Source organism: Ochotona princeps, chromosome 24, assembly GCF_030435755.1.
Source record: "Ochotona princeps isolate mOchPri1 chromosome 24, mOchPri1.hap1, whole genome shotgun sequence".
NCBI lineage: Eukaryota > Metazoa > Chordata > Mammalia > Lagomorpha > Ochotonidae > Ochotona > Ochotona princeps.
The window spans coordinates 971,952-992,310 of NC_080855.1; the positions used below are offsets into that span (position 1 = coordinate 971,952).

Here is a 20,359-nt window from a genome sequence, read left to right on the forward strand (position 1 = left end):
GCATGCTGGGCTGTGGCAATGGTGGCAGTAGGCAGGTGTGGGAGCTAGGAAGCTGTGTGTGAGAGGTCCCAGATGCATCTGAGGATGCCACTCCACCACCCCCAGCCTCTCTCCGCTGGGCTCCATGCTGGGTGCAGAGGCAGGAAAAGGAACTCGCCTTGGGCACCCTGAGAGCAGCCTTGGTTTTTCAACACCGCCCTCCTCCACCCCAAGTCGTGGTCCTCCCTCAATGTTAGTAGGCAACTCTGCAGGGAAGTGGAGGCTGCTGCCCTCCAGCCTTGCTCCTTCCCAGGGTTTGTGCTGACTGTTGAGCTGGAACCACACTTTTTTCTTTTCTTTTCCTTCCTTCCTTCCTTCCTTTCTTTCTTTCTTTCTTTCTTTCTTTCTTTCTTTCTTTCTTTCTTTCTGGTCTGCCGGCGGGAGCAGGCATCATTCAGGGAAGTCTTCTGGATCAAGACAGCATCAGATCCTTTGGCTTCATCATATCTACAGGAGGACATTTCTGGATTCTGCTGAGGAAATTCAAACTGGTGTCCTGGGGGAAGTAGAACATTGGAAAGACATTCTTGATCACCAGATTTATGTATGGCATTTTAGACATCACATATCAGGCAAAAATTGGCATTGTTTTTTTCTTTTTTTTTTTTTTTTATCAAAAACAATGTATTTGGAGGACAGAATAATTAGGCTAATGTGTGGGATACTTTGGGTCAGGCACATTTCCATAGCCTCATTCTCAGTCACATGCTTGATTCTTTTACAGGTTTAGTAGTTTACAATGTTACAAAAGTTAATGGCTTCCAGCAAACTCCAAAATGGGTTGATAAGGTCAGAACAGAAAGAGGAAGTGATGATATCATCATGCTAGCACAAATTAAAACAGATCTTGTTGACAAGAAGCAAGTATCTACTGAGGAAAGCCTCAGGACCAGCCAGTCGGCAAATGCTGTTCCTGCTAATGCCGGTCACACCTTCACTTCACCCTGTTCCCAAAGCCCAACAATTTGCCACCCTTCCTCTCATTGGCTGCAGTGTGAATATTGGCTTGACCCTCTTCGCTTCAGTAATAACATATGGCAACTCATCATTGCTACCTGTCTTGTACAGATGATTTCTTAGCTTCACAAGCACAAAAGTCAGTGTCTTTATTATTTGTATTTTACAAAAAGACAAAAGGTTCAGCATAGTCCAGTGAAAAATTACACATTTTCTTAATTTTTTTTCTTTTTTAATATGATCATATACTACAAAATGATGGGAATTTCAGCAGTAGTATCAGTATGACTTGTTTAAGAAACAATATGTTCACAATAGCACTTGGCTGACCTCCTTGAGCTCCCCATGCTTTCCTCACCTTTACTTAGTCACCCCAGCCTGGCCTTATGTAGGCCATCCCCTAATCAACCACCAGATAGGGCATGTACCATGTAATGTCACTCCTTTGCTTCAGTCCCTGCAATAGCTCACAATACCTACAGTTATATTCTGAATGCATCCAGCATTGCAAGACCACACTTGATCTCTCTAATGACTTACTAGTGTTGTTTCAGTCTATCTAGCCATGTGCAGGCCATAATTGAAGCAAATGGCATCTTTTGCTTCCTTTCAAGGACCCCAGAAGTTATATGTAGATATTTCCTTGCATGTGTTGGGTCTTCACCAGGCCATAGTGATCCCAGTGCATGTTCAACATAGTGGATTTCTATCTATATCTAAGGAGTTGACCATGGCATTCTCTCCCTAGGAAACCTTATCAATTACCTCAATATATAGATGGAGAGAGGGTCCCACTTGTGAACAATCATAGTTCCAACAGAAAATTCACAGTTACCCAAGTAACTGAAAGTTTAGAAAGTATAACAAAGTAATCATCCACCCACGTAGCCTGCATCCCTTTTGGGTACTGTTTGAGTTCAGCTGTTTCATATTTAATCCATCTCCTGATAATGCATCTGGGAAGGCAGCAGAAGACGGTTCAATTCTACAGGCCCTTGCAAGCACGTAGATAACCCATTTGAAGGTTCTGGCTATGGAGCTTCATCTGCCTCAATCCCAGCTGTTGTAGCCATTTGGAGAGGGAAGCAGAAAACAGAAGGTATATTTTGCCTTCTAACTCTGTCTTTAAAATAAAAATTGAAAATACCCAAGTCTGTGTGCACAGAAATATGAGAAAGAAGAGACTACACAGGGAAATGAATCTTAGAAAAACACAGGCAATAATAGTAATCAAGATACAGGCCAGGCATAGAATCTTGGGTTTTTATAGTAAAAGCATAGCACTGGAACCATAAGAAACAGACCTGAACTTCTGCAGGACTCACCATGGTGTCCCTGTGCTTAGTAGGCACAATGATGACGTCTCATACTTGTAAGCATTTGCATCAGAAATAAGAAAATCTATACAGGTGAAATTCACTCACCATAAATCAAACATTTTATGGGCTAGCATTGTGGTATAAGAGATTGTCACTATTTATAATACTGGCTTCACACAGAAACTCCTCCTCAACTCCCACTGTTACATTTCTGAACAAGCACCCCACTAAAACACCTGAAAATTACGGTCCAAGTGTTAGGATCCATGATACCAAGATGGGAGACATGGATGGAATTCCAGCTTCCTGGATTTGGCCACACGAAATCCTGGATGCTGATGCCATTTGGGAAGGGGAAATGGTATATAAACTCTCTCTCTCTCTCTCTCTCTCTCTCTCTCTCTCTCTCTCTCTATCTCCATACTTCAACTAAAAAACACAAATTTGAATTAATCATAAAAGAAACAACCAGTAGAACTTATAAACCTCACATTGCTGGACAACCAACCTCTCAATCTCATCTCAAACATGCACATCATTCCAAGAGAAAGTCCTGTTCCACTAAATGCTTTCCTCACATTGCTTCTCTCACCTCCTGAAAACTAATAATGTGTTATGTTCTGATAAGTCAAGCCATTCTGGACAGTTCACATGAAGAGGATCAAACAACATGTGAACTAAGATGGCATAATATGTCAAGAGTCATGCATATGAGTCATAATAATGGCTACATTGTGTTACATTGTATGTATATATCATTTCTTTTCCTACTTATTAATTTATGAATATTTCAGGCATCTTTAATTTTGACTGTTTCAGAATTGATTGAGGTGAGCCTGAACAAGTATTTTACAGTTAGACTTTTCCATTTTCTTCAAAATATCACCAAATATAGCATTTTTGGATTACATGGTATCTCTAGGCCTAATCGTTTGAGAAAATAAAAACTATTTCCACAGCAGTTGCTCTACTTTATATTCTCACTGGCAAAAAAATGAACACCATTCAGATCAGATCAGCTCTGGATGTTGCAGTCAGTAGGCAACAAACCAGTGCATGCAATTCTGTCTCTGAGAATCAAGATGACAGAATAAGATAAAAAAGATTTAAACAAATGGAAAAATACTAGAAAGAGGCAGAGAGGGCACATTTCAGGAAATAAGAAAAGACAGACTGATGGTAGACAGGTACCTGGAGATTGAATGACAAGAGAAAGCAACAGTGTCAACGATGTGCTGATGCAGTGATCAGATACCCTAGCAGCAGTCAGTGAAAGGCAATCTTAACTTCACAGGCAGCCAAAGCATCACCAGCAGCCAAGTTCCACCCAAAATAGGTCTGGAGAGCTCCCCGATCTAATTACCATTGAATGCAGAACTCCATGAGCGGCACAACAGGCAACATTTTGTACAGAATGGGAAAAGCTATGAGACTGCAGAGACAACATTAAGCTGTGCATGCATTTAGCTGGAAGCAAATTCACTGATCTCTGTGCACTGCACTGATCCCACATCAAAAATATTACCGACCTTGACATCTTATGTTCCAACAAAATCAGCACCAACAACAGCCTACTTCTTTATGACACCTTGTGTCTCCCTAATCCTGGGACATACTCCAAGTGGAAGTTGGAGAAAGATTGTATAGACAATGGTGCAGCATCAACAGGGGATCATAGAAGGTAGAGTGGTGAGCAAGGAGCAAGGGCTACAGAGACCATGGTGGAAGTCTAACATGAACCTAGATGTGACACTCACTGGAGGGAGTGGTACAAATGACAGGAAGCAAAGACATATAAATCAACTGCAATAATGAAACCGAATTTTAGAACAATGAGTGAAACAGCTTAGAATCCCTGCCTGAAGGAGAATAATCTACTAACCAAAATTAAAATAACCTAGAACAAAATAAGAAACAAAGGCATAACAAATGTTACTGAAGACACCCCTACAAAGTGGACAAAGCTTTTGCCAAACTCAGAGGTAATTGAGTGATACATTGAGAAAAATGGGGAAAACAGAATTCAGAAACCTCATTACAAAGCTTCTTATCAACAAGGAAAAGAACATAGAGGAGTTCAAGGAATTTAAGGAGTGTATCACACAGGAAATAGCAACACTGAAACTAAATCAAGCAGAATTTATTGAAAATGAAAGATGCAATAGAGCAAATTAAAAATTCAGTGGAAATTCTCAATAATAAAATGAATGATTCAGAGCAAGAAATCTTGGATTTGGAAATATTTATTTTCACAAGTGGAAAACAATCAAAACATGGAGTTAAAGTTGGGTCACAGTAAAAATTATTCAGAGCTAAAACACACTATAAAAGGCCAAATCATCCAGCTAGTGTGTTTGATTTGACCAGGAAAAGGGACAGAGCAGCAGATCTCAGGCAGGCAGTGCAGAAGCAGAGTATATCTCACAGCCCATTCTGCCTCCTAGACCAGAATTAGGCACCATTTTAAGGAGGCAAGGGCCATGCACAGTACTGCACATGCACTGAGCTGTGTGTGAACCCATTTTTTACTCAATGAACTGCAATAACATGACATCCTAAGGTTTCATCCAAGAGAGGTTGAGGTATCCCCCAGACTTGACAGCCAGCAGATCAAAAACACCAATAGTGGCATAACAGATGCCATTTCTTGCAGTGTGACAAAGAATTTAAGGCTGCAGGGGACAGCCATGAATTGTGCATGCAGTGAACTTGGTAAGAAATCACTAAATCCAGTGCATTGCACTGGTCCCACAAAATAATATCGTCTATGGCATTATACAGGTCAAAATAGGTCCATGTGGCCCTCAGACCAAATTGTCAACAGGTTCCAGCAAGATCAGCACCACCAACAACCTCTTTATACAGGACTCCTCTTGTCTTCCTGATCCCAGGATTTGAGAGTGGAACCTGGGAGTGGAAGACAGGTTGTACAAAGTTTGCAGCCTCAGCACCATATCCCAGAAAGTGCAGACTGGTGAGCCAGGAACTGGGGCTACAGAGACCATGGTGGAAATCTAACAAAAGGGCCCAGACCAGGAACATGCTGGATGGAGGATGTTGGACTCTCTGCCATTGTCATGCCCGCAATGCTGTACATATGATTGTGTATGAATAACTCTGCTCTAGTAATGATATGTTAACTTAGTGAGGGGCGAGGGAATTGGGGAGGGGATAAGGAAAAACCCAGGGCTTATGGAACTGTATCACAAAATTACAATAATAAAAAAGAAGTAAAAAAGAAATATGTATCTAGACACATTAAAAAAAAGATGTGGATAAAAATGTTGCTAAGATATTTGCACAAACTTTGACAAGAACCAGGGGCTCAATTGCTGGGTTGGTTCTGTTTTCAGTCCCGACTTCCACTGGAACCAATGGGTGTTGCAGTCCAGTCTGGTTCTGCCCAGCACATACTCGGCCTTCACGTAAACCACTGGGAGCTGCAGCCTAGTTGGGGCAATCCACAATAACCCTTACCAGGCCCACCCCCTACCCTGGTTTGCCAGTATGTGTAGCAGTAGACCAGTCTGTCCCACATCCCATTTGGCTTTTGTACTTGTCAATGGGTATTAAAGCTTAGTTCCATCTAACCAACTCAACCATCCAGCCCTCACAGATGCTGTTGAGTGCATTTCAATCTAGCCACCCCAGTCCCCATTCTAGTTTTCATGCCCTCTGGCAGGAGCAGTGACCCAAGAAGGGGGAACCCACTTTTTCCCTCCCAAGTCTCTCTCACTCCCGGTTTATGTACTCTTTAGGTGGTTCTGTGGTTTGACTTGACAGAATTAGTCCCCAGTGCCAGCTGATGCTGCGGCTAAGCCCAAATATCCCTCACCCATTCTAATTTATGCTTGCACCAGCAGGAATAATCAGCCCAGCCTGGCTTTTCCCTGATCTAGTCCACATGCAGCGCACAGGTTTTGTAGCCTTGCTTAGTCTGATCTGTCCCCATCCCAGCCCACGCTCTCCAGTGGGAGTAGCTGTCCGGCGAGGGGACCAGCCCCTTAATCCCCCTGCCAGCTCTGTCCCTCCCTTCCTGGATCTCACGTGTGCTGGTTGGGTGCTGCAGTCAAATCCAGTACAGGCAACCACACCCTGACATTGCATAATGTGTACTGGTTTTGTCGCAACCAAACCCGGCTCAACCCACACTCTGCTCTGGTGATCGGATTTGCCAATGGATGACATGAACTGATTCAACCTGGTCTACCCCCAATCCATGTGGAATGTGTGCAATTGAACCACCAGCTGATCGGGGTGATGGACTATGCCAGGCCCTGTGCTTTCTGGAACATACAAGAATCTAGTCTGGGAATACCTCAAAGTTTCTTTGGAGATCTCCCCAATCGAACTGCTGGACTCAGAACTGTAACCAAGAAAAGACAGAAGACAGAACAGGTCAATCATTCATCTCAGCTGTATATTGTTGGCAGCGAAATATGGGGTGAACGAAGACTGTATGATGGACCATATCAATCAGTGGACGAACTCATCGAGCGAAACTGGCAGCGGTTCATAACTGGAGAACTATTAAAACCACTTGAGCAAATATCTCAGAGCATGCCCCACATCCGGTACTTGGGGTGGGTGGGAAACCGGGTGAGGCTTCTCCCTCAATATTACCCTTTACCTTGGATACATAATGGAAACAATATGGACATAATAGTATTACCCACTTCCCTATACCCCCGAACCTTTTTTTTTTTAACCGTAATTAACTATGTAACCATTGTCAACAACAACACAATAAAATAAATTAAAAAAAAAAAAAAAAAGAACCGGGGCCAATATTTGGCAGGCTCCTGCACAAGATGCTGTGGGAGTAGCACCGGGTGGTGCTGGCTTCAAGGTGGTTCATTCAATGTTGTGACCATGGACAACTGCCTGCACAACCTGCAGCTCATGCCTTGGTGCTGGCTGCCCCAAGCCAAGGAGACATCCAGCAAGTAGAGGCAGCAGAGCCTGTGTTGGCTCCTGATTCTGGAGTTTCCTACAGACCCGACAGAAGAACAGTTCCCCGTACTGCACATGATTTTGCACTACAATGCCAACAGGAACATGGTGGAGGAAGAGGAGAACTCGTTCACCTACTAGGACTGGCCTGATCTTGACGGTGCTTGAGACAAAGCTCCAGGAGTTCAAATATCTATGGGTGCTGCCAATGGCCTGCTACTATGAGTCCCATTGCAAGCAGATGGACTGGCACACCCACAGGAAGGGCTGTCAGGAGCGAAATTGCCCCTGCCTGCAGGAGCTGGAGCCTGAGCAATGACTGGGCTGTGCAACTATTCTTCAGTGTGCCATGAGACTGGAGCCTGTACCTGAAGGCACCCATGAAGCATGTGCCAGCCTATAGATGCAGGGGTTGGATACCCCCTGACGCCCTGGTTATTTGTGTTAATATGTAGTCATTTCTTCAGTGACACATTAGTCATTCAGTCGCATGTTACTTAACTTCATGGCATTGTAAATTTTTCTTCTGTTGTTGATTTTGTTTTGTGGCTTTTCACTTACAGGGATTTATACTAACTAATAGAGACTATCATATCCAGTTGTGAGGATACAATGTAATTTACATCTCTACTCCCAGATCAAAGATGGACTGTCTGTGGAACTCTTAACTTTGTCTTAACAATTGGATGCTGGACTGTCTATCATTGTCCATGCCTGCAATGATGGATTTATGACAGTTTATGAAGGACTATACAGTTACAATAACATGGGGGAATTCAGCAGTGGAGAGGACTTGGGGAAGGGCTAAGGGAAATCCTAGGGCCTCTGGAACTGTATCATAAAATCATCATCATCATCATAGTCAGAAATGGAAAATTAAAAATCATAAGCATTGTCATTTGTGTACATTCCCACTAATACTTGTCATTTTCCTTCTTTAATTTATTGATTGCTTTGATTCATCTTTTTGGTGATAACATTCCTGGGATTTTAAATTTGTGGAATTGCAAGAAACATCAAGGACATGGTGAACGGACAGGGTATGGCTCTGAAATTTACTAGGTGATCCTGGACTTTCTGGGTCTCCAGGGCCATCCTGTAAATTACTAACAGAGAGGGCCACAGCATGTGATTGAGGCAGCCTTTCCACACCAGTATTTACACTTCTTGAGCCTCAAATGCCTGATCTGGAAATGGAACATTCAGGATTATATCCTCCCTTCCCAGAGCACTGTTCATCAGGACAGACCCTGACCTGTGACCTACAATGGCCTTGGGACCTTGATTAGCCAATCTGGCTCATGCTGGACTTGATTACAGATATTGAGAATAGAGAATCTGCCTGGTACCTGGTCCTCACCTGTTTCAGCAAAACAGTTCGTTCTAGATAGAAAAAAAAAAAAATTCCACTAATGGCAAAACAAGCATGAGAGTTATAAAGTAACTGCAAATTGTGCAATGTGTTCTCTCTTATTGAGAAGAGGAGGCAGAAGATAAAGTTTTAATTTTAAAGCCAAATGAAATGTTTGAAGTTTGCCGAGATTGGACTTTCGACTTTGTTCCTGGCAACTTGGTTTAAGCAGCTCTGTTTATCACGTTGGTGCTCTGCTCAACTGTGGGAGCACAAGTTTCCAGAGACCATCATATTACCATCATATCCTATCTACTTTCTCCAGGGTGGTTAACCCTCCACTTGTGCTGCTACTCCTCATAAAAATGAAACGTACTAGAAAAAGTAAGTTGGTCTATCATTGTTAGAGATGACATGGTTTTTCTCCAGAAGAGAAACAAAACTACTGAAGTCTATTGGTAAAGTTGTAACATAGAAAATCAACACCTAAAAATCAATAGCTTTTGATTTCCTAAAATATTCCATGGCTGAAAAAGAACTTATAAGCCCTATGCACAATAGATTCAAAAACTGTAATATCTTGAAATATATTTAAGAGTGATCTGAGAGCTCTCTATGGCGAAAATGGCACAATACTTTAAAAAATGAAACTGCTTTTGAAATAAAAACTAAATAAAAACTACCATTTTAAAAACAAAAAATGACAAAACATTAAGCAGAAAACGGAAAAGTGTAAAATCTCCAATGTTTGTGGAGCTTTAAAAATAATATCATCAGGGCCCGGGGAAGTGACCTAGTTGCTAAAGTCCTTGCCATGAATGTGTCGGTTCCCATATAGGCACCAGTTCTGATCCTGGAAGCTCCTCTTCATATCCATCTTCCTGCCTGTGGCCTGGGAAAGCAGTTGAGGATGGCCCAAAGCCTTGAGACTCTGCACCCACATGGGAGACACAAAAGAGACCCTGGCTCCTGGTTTCGGATTGGCTCAGCCCAAGCCATTGCTGTCACTTGGGGAGTGAATCATTGGAGAGAAGATCTTCCTTTCTCTCTCTCTCTCTCTCTCTCTCTCTCTCTCTCTCTCTCTCTCTCTTTCTCTCTCTCTCTGTATATATATATATCTGACTTTGCAATAAAAATAATTAAATCTTTGAAAAATCATCAAAATCATCAAAATCAAATTGACATATTCAAAACAGTCCTAATCAAAATAGATGCAACTTTCTTCTCAGATCTGGATAAAATAATACTGAATTTCATATGCAGGGGACCAACACAGAGGAAAATCAAGCCACCCCTTCCCTGCAGTGCCAGCACCCCATATGGGCACCAGTTCCTGTACCAGTTCATGTTCATGCCTCAGCTGCTCTACCTTCGATTCAGAGATCCACTAGATCTGTGAAAGCAGTGGAGAATGACTTAAGCCTTTGGTCCTTGAACTCACAGGGGAAACCAAAATACGCTGTTAGCTCCTGGTTCAGCTCTAGGTACTGCAGCTATTCTGGGAGTGAACCAACAGATGGAAGATATCTCTTTGCCTCCCCATCTCTGTTTCTGCATATAAAATACATATGTCTTTTAAAAACATTCATATGCAAACACAAGAGACTCTGAATAGATAAATCAATCTTTAGCAACCAAATGAGAGCTGGAGATATCACAACACCACAGTTGAAGACCTACTGCAATCATAGCAAACTGTAGGCCCAAACAATGGCTCAATTAGCCAATTATCTCCTAGCAAGCACCAGGTTCCTATATGTGCACAGTTTATCATAGCTATCCCATTAGCAATCCAGCTCCTTTATGATGGAGTGGGAAAACAGCGGAGGATGGCCCAAAAGCAACAATAGGAAGACCCACAAGAAGCTCCTACATCCCAACTTCAACCTGGCTCAGCTTTGCCAGTTGCAGCTATTTGGGAGTGAAATAAATGATGGAAGATCCCTCTCTTTCTCTCCTTCTCTCTGTAAATCTGCCTTTCAAATATAAAAAAAAAAAACTAAATCTTAAAAAAAAAAAACTGATTCAGGCAAGAACATAGATGTTTTGACAAAAAAATAACTAACTAAATAATAGACATCCTAGCAACAAACCTACACATCAGGCCAACTACTTACAAATTATTATGAATTACACATATGTCCTATAATAAAACACTATTCAAGTTGAGAATAAGAAATGAAGTTCCCAGCAACAAGAGGTAAAACTCACATTAATATGGTCAAAAGTTACAATTGCCAAAAAAAGTGCCCTGTGAAAGCTAGCTGAAATATTATACACACTCAATACCATCTGGAGGATGTTGATCGATGAGATCTTAAAGATTTTATAGTTTTTCATGAGAATTCATTTGTATCTTACATGCTTTTAGAAATTATACACTGTAGGTGCTCTTAAAAATTGCACATTTCAAGTTAAATTTAATGCCAAATACTCAATTTGATAATTCTTGAGAATGAAATCACCATTCTCATTAATTTTAATAGTCATTTATTGTTGGTATGTCTGTAAGAAAATTACTGATATGTGTGTAATATTAAGTCCTACATGACAGGTTAACTTCAAATTTAATAATTACTTTTTTAGGATTTATTTTATTTATTTAATAGGCAGAGTAATAGAGACAGATCTTCATTCGGCTTATTCATTCCTCAAATGTTCACGACAGCTGGGGTTGAGCCAGGTCAAAGCTGGGAGTCAGGAAATCCATATGGGTTCCCCAAATGGGTGCCAGTGGCTCAAGCACTTGACCTTCACCATCACTATACCAGTTATATTATCAGGGAGCTGCATTGCAATAGAGGAGCTGGGAGTCCAACCCATGCCTAAATATGGGATGCCAATGTCACAGGTAGCAGCTCACAGTACTGTGAGATAACAAGGGCCCCCATTCACTTCTTTAAATAGCTCAGTTACAAAATATGTATTTTGCATCCATCTCCATTCTTGATTCCAAAACAGCTATTGCAAGCATTTGATAATTGAACCAGCAGATGATTATAAATTAACATGTTTACTTCTCTGAAAACCACAATGCTTAACATGAAATAACCAGGTCAGTGGAGTTCTACTTAATTTAAGGTTACTTATTTGAAAATGTTATAAAATACATATTTATATATTGATATATGTATATCATACATATCTATATTATATATAGATATATGTGATAAATATGTATGTATATAGATAAATATATATCCTGGTGTTTACAATTATTTCATCTGGACAGTTAGATCTATGTTGGGAGAAAAAACTTGCCTGCAGAGGCAGCGGCAATGCAGAAGGAAGTAACCAGAGGGAAAGGCAACACCATGATCCTCCTCAACAAGCCTAAGAGTGAGATGACACCTGAGGGGCTGCAGGAGTGGAAGAAGAAACAGTTCAACATGAGATCCACTTGGTGCGAATACAGTTGGTCAAGAACAGCACACAGGTGCTAATCAAATAGCAAGACAAGAAGCTCCTGGGCTGAGATGGACTTCAATAAGCACTGCAACATGTTACTGGAGAATGTGAAAGTGATATGAACTGAGGTCCCCAAGAATTGCAAGGGCAAGAAATTCAAGCCAGTGAAATGCACCATTAATGTTAAAATGTTCATGTGGTGTGAATAGGTCATCGTGCTCTTACCCAATCCACTGATTGCCAGCAAGTAAGGGCCCCCCTGCCCCAAATCCTGAGCCTGTACACTTGTCCCTGCCACCAGATAATACTCCATGGTTTAAAAACAAACAAACAAACAAAAAAATGGCCTGAAATCATTCTCTTCTTTTTGCTGTGGCTTTAAATCTTTAACAGTATGATTCCTTTCTTTCTTCTTTTTTAAAATTTTTTGATGATATTTAAACACAAAGGGTAAATGGTTACAAGAAAGGACATTGTTTCTACATTCCATTTTTTTCTTCCTGTGTCTGAGCGAAGGGGAATGTGAAGGGAGAAGCCACACCCAGCCTTCTATCCATCCCAGGGTCCCTGATCGGGGGTAGGCTCCAAGGTGGTTTTGATAGTCCAATAGTCTGAATTACTGCAAATCTCACCACTCCAATCATAATGAAATCTCTCTTTTTTTATTAATTATTTTGCATTATGTGACAGTTTCATAGGCTCTGGGAATGCCCCAACCCTTCCCATGCCCCTCCCCCCTGGTGGATTCCTCCATCTTGATGTAGTATTACAGTTCAAATTCAATCAAGATTCTTTCCTTGCAAACATATACTAAGCATAGAGTCCAGCTACTTATTGTCCAGATGGGTTGAACAGTTTCTTGGGTAGACCATTTCTGGTCCGAAGTTAGAGCTGGTAGAATATCATCCCAGTCAATTAAGAGTCCCAATATAACATCAACAGCAATTTGCAACATTATGGAATTGACATGGTTTCTGGTAACCAGTATGGAAAAAAAATAAAAAGCAAGTTCTTAACCACAACCTATGATTAGCTCATTGACATTTCAATTTTAGTTTATATACAGGACCAGCTGCTATATACCTTAAAATGGCTATAAGGTACCATTCAGCTGTCTCGTGTCTATTTCATTTTAGTATTTAGCCATTTGTTGTGTTGAAGTATAATTTTGCTGATCTTGGCAGATTTTAGGATAATCTAGACTGGCTTGTAACTCTAACAATACATTTGAGGACAATTAAGGTGCAGAACTTTTTTTCTGGGGGTGGGGTGTGCAGGAAAATCCTCAACACCACGGTGAGGAGTGACTAATCTTTGTGTCCCAGCCAGCGAGGCATGAGCCAATCCACGCCAGCTCTTTCCTGTCAGATTCCAAGCTCTACTTTTTGTTGTTTGTCTATTTATTTTAGGTTTTTTTAGTTTGTATGATTGTTTGCTATGAGGGGGTTTTGGAGCGATCCCGATGGTCATTCCGAGGGAGAGTGAGGGTCCAGAGGTGGAGCCAGGCTTGGAACAGAGAAAGCTCTCCTCCCTGGTCCTGAAAAACATTTATTGTTCTTCTGTTTCTGTGAACCACTCAGGGCTTCTGGTTGTCTTTCTGATGACATTGGTTTCTGCGCAGTAGTGTTTGGACTTCTTCCATCCCCTGAGGAAGCTCCGGTTGAGGGTGGGTGACCTCAGAGTACTCGGCTTCCGAGGGCATCCAATTCCCTGTGGCCTCCTTGGCAGTTGGGATATAGTCCTTGTTGCTCGTATTAGTAGTTTGTGGTGAAGGTCTGGGAGTCTTCATGGTTGGGATCCAAGCTTCCTCCTTACCACCTGCTCCACTCTGGAGTGCCCCCCTGCTCCACGCACATGACTTCCTGTTAAGAGGTTGTCAGGATAGCACCCGATTCCCCCCTCATGCATTGTTATAGTAGTTTTACTATTGTTTAGTGCCACTTTGAATCTGTTGTCTATGAATTAGCAGATTTGATCTTGATAGGCTATATTGTACTTTTTCCTCACTCTTTTTATGGTCCTGAAAGACTTCCCTGCACTCCCTCCCCATTATGGATTAACGTAGCGTATTGAGGGTATAGTAGGTTTTGCAGTTTTTCGATGTAGATCTTAAGTATTCCGACATTAATTGTTGGTTTATAGATTATATCGCATTATCTTATTGCATTGGATACAGGTTGTTAGAGATTGCACTAATATAATAATACACAGGTACTATCTGCCAAGTTGTCATCTTTTCATCTCAGATTAAGGCAAACATGTGGTATTTAACCTTTTGGGGTTGGTTCATTTCTCTTAGCATGATGGATTCTAGTCGGGCCCATTTGACCACAAAGAACAGCACTTCATTTTTTTTAATAGCTGAATAGTATTCCATAGAGTAGATGAACCATAACTTTCTTATCCAGTCTTCTGTTGATGGGCATTTTGGTTGCTTCCAGGTTTTTGTAATTGTAGATTGTGCTGCTATGAACATAGGTGTGCATCTTGATTTCTTGTGCAGGAGATGTTTTGGATATATTCCTAGTAGTGCTATTGCTGGATCATATGGTTTGTTGATTTTCAGTTGTTAGAGTATTCACCAAACTGATTCCCATAGAGGCTGTACAAGTCTGCAGTCCCACCAGCAGTGGAGAAGGGTTCCCTTTTCCCCACATCCTCGCCAGCAAGTGTTGGTGGTATTATGTATGTGGGCCATCCTTACTGGAGTTAGGTGGTACCTCATTGTTGTCTTCATTTGGATTTCCCTTATTTCCAGGGAACTTGAGCATTTTTTCATATGCTTGTTTGCCATTTGGGTTTGTTCTTTTGTGAAATGTCTGCCCATTTCCCGTGCCCATTTCTTGAGTGGCTTGTTTGTTCTGGTGTTTTGGTTTCTCTGGAGATCTTTGTATATTCTGGAAATCAGCCCTCTATCTCCTATGTAGTGTGCAAAGATCTTCTCCCATTCTGTAGGTTGATTTTTTTTTTTTTTTTTTTTTTTACTTTGTTGATTGTTTCCCTAGCTGTACAGAAGCTTCTTAGTTTGATGAGGTCCCAATTGTTTATTTTGGTCTCGATTTCTAGTGCTTTTGGAGTCCTTTTTAGGAAGTCAGGGCCTACTTCTAAGTGTTGCAGTGTGTTTCCTACATTTTCTTCCAAAAGTTTGAAGGTTTCAGGATGTAGGTTTAGGTGTTTTATCCATTAGATTTGATCTTAGTGTATGGTGAAAGATGTGGGTCTATCTTTTTGTTTCTGCAGGCTATCAACCAGTTGTCCCAACAGCATTTATTGAACAGACCTTCCCATTTACTTGGATTATTGTCTGTCTTTTTTCAACGATTAATTGACTGTATCTGTGTGGGTTTCCATCTGTTGTTTCTATTCTGTTCCACTGATCTTCCTCTCTATCTTTGTGCCAGTACCAGGGTGTTTTGATAACCACTGCCCTATAGTATGTCCAGAGGTGCGGTACTGTGATTCCCCCTGTTAAGTTCTTGTTCTTCAGAGTGGTTCTGGCTATTCGTGGTTTTTTGTGTTTTCAGATGAATCTGTGTATCATTTTTTCCAGTTCAATGAAGAATGCTGTGGGTAATTTGATTGGGATTGCATTGAATGTATATATTGCTTTTGGTAGTATAGACATTTTGATGATATTGATTTTACCTATCTAGGGGCATGGGATGTTGTTCCATGTTTTGAGGTCTTCCTCTATTTGTTTTTTGAGTGTCTTGTAATTTTCTTCATAAAGGTCTTCTACACTTTTGGTTACATTTATTCCCAGATATTTCATGCTTTTCTCTGTTATTTTGAATGGTAGCTTGTTGGTTAGAACTTTTTCCATCTTGCGGCCGGTTGCATACACTATGGCTGTTGATTTTTGTTCATTAATTTTGTATCCTGCCACTCAGCCAAATTCTCATATGAGTTCTAGGAGTCTTTGTATTGAGTTTTTTGGTTCTTCTATGTAAAGAATCATGTCGTCTGCGAATAGTGAAAGCTTGACTTCTTCATTTCCTATTTGGATTCATTGATTTCTTTGTCATGTCTTATGGCCTCAGCAAGTACCTCTACGACTATATTGAATAGCAGTGGTGATAGTGGGCAGCCTTGTCTTGTTCCAGATCTCAGTGGGAAGGGCTCCAGTTTTTCTCCATTTAGTATGATGCTGGCATATGGGTTTTTCATATATTGCTTTGATTATGTTGTGGATTGTTCCTTCTATCCCCACCCTTGTTAGGGTTTTGAACATGAAGTGGTGTTGAATTTTGTTGAAGGCTTTCTCTGCATCTATTGATACTATTGTATGGTTTTGTTTTTCAGTTTTTGGATGTGATGTATCACATTTATGGATTTCCTTATGTTGAACCATCCCTGCATTCCCTGGATGAAACCTACTTGGTCTGGATGGATGATCTGTCTGATGGTTTTTTGTATTCTACCGGCTAGGATTTTGTTGAGAATCTTAGTGTCAACGTTCATCAGGGAGATCGGTCTGTAGTTTTCCTTCTCTGTTAATTGTCTGTTCAGTTTGGGGATTAAGGTGATATTGGCTTCATAGAATGAGTTTGGAAGAGTTGCTTCCTTTTCTATTGTTTTGAAGAGCTTGTAAAGGATTGGGGTTAGCTCTGGTTGGAATGTTTTGTAGAATTCTGTGGCAAAACCATCTGGGCCTGGGCTTTTCTTTGTTGGGAGCTCTTTAATCACTGATTTTATCTCTGATTTGGTAATGGGTGTATTCAGGTCTTCTGTTGCTTCTGGGCTGAGTTTTGGTAAGTGGTGGGAGTCTAGGAATCTTTCCATTTCCAAATGGTTATCGGATTTGTTCGCATATTTTTCTTTGTAATAATTTCTAATTATTTCCTTAATGGTAGTAATGTCTGTTGCTATGTTGCCTTTTTCATCTTTGATGCTGCTAATTCTTGCTTTGTCTTGTTTTTTCTTTGTCAATCGGGCCAGTGGGGTATCTATTTTGTTTATCCTCTCAAAGAACCAGCTTTTTGATTCATTTATTTTCTGAATGTTTTTTTTTTTTAATTTCTTTCTGATTTAGTTCTTGTCTTGTTTTGATAATTTCTTGTTTCCTCTTGTTTGTGGGGTCCTTCTGCTGTTGCTTTTCCAGTTCCTGGAGGTGTGTGCTTAATTTCTGCATTTGTTTTCTTATGCTTTGACGTGAGCGCTAATTGCAATAAACTTACCATGTAACATTGCTTTCGTAGTGTCCCATAAGTTTTGGACTTTTGTATCTGGGTTTTCATTAGTTTCCACAAATTTTTTGATCTCATCTTTAATTTCTTCTCTGACCCATTGTTCGTTTAATAGCATATTGTTCAGCCTCCAGGAATTTACGTGTTTCCTGGGACATTTTGAGTTGTTGATTTCCAGTTTCACTCCGTGATGATCTGAGAAGGTACATGATAGGATTCTGATATTTTTGTAGTTAGTTAAACTTGCTTTGTGTTCTATTATGTGGTCTATCCTGGAGAAGGTGCCATGCACTGCTGAGAAGAATGTGTAGTCTGTGGCCTTAGGATGAAATATTCTATAGATGTCTACTAGGTCCAGTTGTTCTATTTTTTGTGTGAGTTCTGTGGCTTCTCTGTTGAGCTTTTGCTGCGTTGATCTATCTATTGGTGTTAGTGGGGTATTCAGATCTCCCACAATTATTGTATGTTCATCTATGTCTCCCTTTACGTCCAAAAGTAGTTGTTTCACGTAGCTGGGTGCATCCGGGCTAGAAGCATAAATGTTAAGAATGGCGATTGGTTCTTGTTGGATCCTGCCTTTCAAGAAAATGTACTGCCCTTCCCTGTGCCTTCTGATGTTCGTTACTTTGAAGTCCATATCATCTGAGAATAGGACTGCCACACCAGCCCTTTTTTTCCTCATCCATTGGCATGGAATATTTGTTTCTGCCCTTTCACTTTTACTTTCTTGAAGTTTCTTCTAGTTAGATGTGTTTCTTGCAAGCAGCATATATAGTTGGGTCCTGATTTTTAACCCAGTCTGCTAATCGGTGCCTTTTGAGTGATGAATTTAAGCCATTTGTGTAGAGGGTTAATATTGAGAAATTATAACTTTGCCGTGCCATATGCCTGTGTTTTTGAGGTTGTTGGTGATTGATTGTTGTTTCTGTGGATGGACTTTATTTTTTTTAAGATTTATTTTTATTACAAAGTCAGATATACACAGAGGAGGAGAGGTAGAGAGGAAGATCTTCCGTCCGATGATTCACTCTCCAAGTGAGCCTCAATGGGCCGTTGCGCACCGATCCGATGTCGTGAACCAGGAATCTGTTCCAGGTCTCCCACTTGGGTGCAGTGTCCTAAATCCTTGGGCCGTCCTCGATTGCTTTCCCAGGAGCTAGATGGGAAGTGGAGCTGCTGGGATTAGAACCGGTGCCCATATGGGATCCCGGCGCGTTCAAGGCGAGGACTTTAGCCCGCTGGGCCACGCGGCTGCGCCCTGTGGATGGACTTTATTGAGATCTCCCAGATTACCATCTTTGCTTATGGCTTGCTTCCTTTTTCTCTGAGAGTAGTGCATTTCTAAGGAGATTTTGTAGAGTTGGTTTTGTGTTGGCATATTCTTCTAATTTCTCTTTGCTGTGGAAGTATCTAGTTTCATTCTCGAATACAAATGAAATCTTTGCTGGTTAGAGTATTCTTGGTTGACAGTTGTTCTTTTTCAGTACTTGAAAGATTTTTTTTAATATTCATTTATTCATTAATAACATTGCATTACATGACACAATTTCATAGGTACTGGGATTCCCCCCCTTCACCCCAAACTCTTCCCCCATCATGAATTCCTTCACCTTGATGCATAACCACAGCTCAAGTTCCATTGAGATTCCCTAATTAAAAGTTTACACCATACAGAGTCCAGCTTCCCACTTGTCCAGTTCAAGTTCAACGGCCTCTTAGGGAGGCCCTCTCAGGTTTGTAGGCAGAGCCAGCAGAGCGTCACCTCAATCAATTAGAAGCTCCAACATATCATCAACAACAGTCCAGGTATGATGAGGCTGGTGCAGAGTCCACTGATTGACATAGTCCATCTTAGGGTTTCCCCTTGTCCAGTTTTCCGCTGGAAGCATAAAGCTGAGGTGGTTGATTCATCTACTCCATTTTCCTTCTTTTCTTGGTTAATGCTTTGATTCCTCCATTTTGTTCAGGGGAATCCCCCTAAAAAAAAAACTTTGAGGCATTCCCAGTCCAGGCTCCTACATGTACTACTAGTAAGCACAGTGCTCGCCACCATCCATCACTCCGATCAGCTGATGGTTTTAACCCCTGGGTTGGTTCTCTTCTGAGCCCCGACCTCTATTGGAACCAATGAGTATCGCATCTCTCCCCAGCTCTGCCCATCACACTCTCGTCCCTCACCTAAACCAGTGGGAGGAGTGCTGGTCGGGTGTTGCATTCCCTACTGGCACAGGCCATTTCACCTTGGCATTTTGTGTTTTGTACTTTTTTTTTTTTTTTTTATCGCAACCAAACCCGGCCAGGCCCCCACACAGTTTCAGCACTTGGGCTTGCCAGTGGATGACGTGAACTGACTCAGCCTGGTCTGCCCCAACCCGAGCCAAGTGTATGCCAGTGGGTCACATTCCAAAGCCTCTGCTGGGTTATTTACCTCCATGCTTCCTGCGTTTATTTGTAGAGTCAGTGTCCTGTCAGAGGAACTGTTCAGGTTCCTCCCTCCGACTCCTTCCTGGTGTCGGGCTTCACGCATTCCAGCAGGTCCTTCGGCCAGCTCCGCTCTTCAATCCATTCTGGTTCCTGCTGTTGAGATTTTCAGCCCAGCCACGGCCGGGGTCCTGGTTTGATGGCCTCCTTTTGGGGTGGGAAGGTTGTCCTGGGACCCGGAGGAGCGGATTGGGAACGCCTCTGAGCTCGCCATGCCATGGGCTGGAGTGGGGGAGGAGCTAGCAGGATCCAGGCGGGGGCCCAAGCGGCTTGGCCCCGGGCCGCCATGCGGCCCGGGTGCTTGGGTCCCTGCCACGATTCCAGCCTAACACAGCCAAGCTTTCCACGACGTACTTGCGTACATGGGGTGAGTACTTGAAAGATTTTGTTCCACTCCCTTCTTGCCTGGAGCGTCTGTTCTGAGAAGTCGGCAGTGATTCTGATGGTCCTGCCCCTAAATGTAAGCTTCTCTTTGGTTCGTGCTAACCTTAGGATTCGTTCTTTGTATTCATTGGAGGGTAACTTGATTACCACATGTCTTGGGGAGGATCGTTTTGGGTCCACCCTGTGGGGAGTCCTCTGGCCTTCCTGAATTTGGATTGGGTTCATGTTCCAGGTATTTTGGAAGTTCTCCTGCATAATTTCCTCAAGTACTGGTTGTATGC

General features: G+C 41.7%; 1 pseudogene; it reads left to right on the forward strand.

Annotated features, from left to right (window-relative positions):
* The first annotated feature begins 11,933 nt into the window (after positions 1–11,933).
* On the forward strand, positions 11,934–12,278 carry LOC131483192 (small nuclear ribonucleoprotein Sm D2-like; annotated as a pseudogene).
* Positions 12,279–20,359: the final 8,081 nt, after the last annotated feature.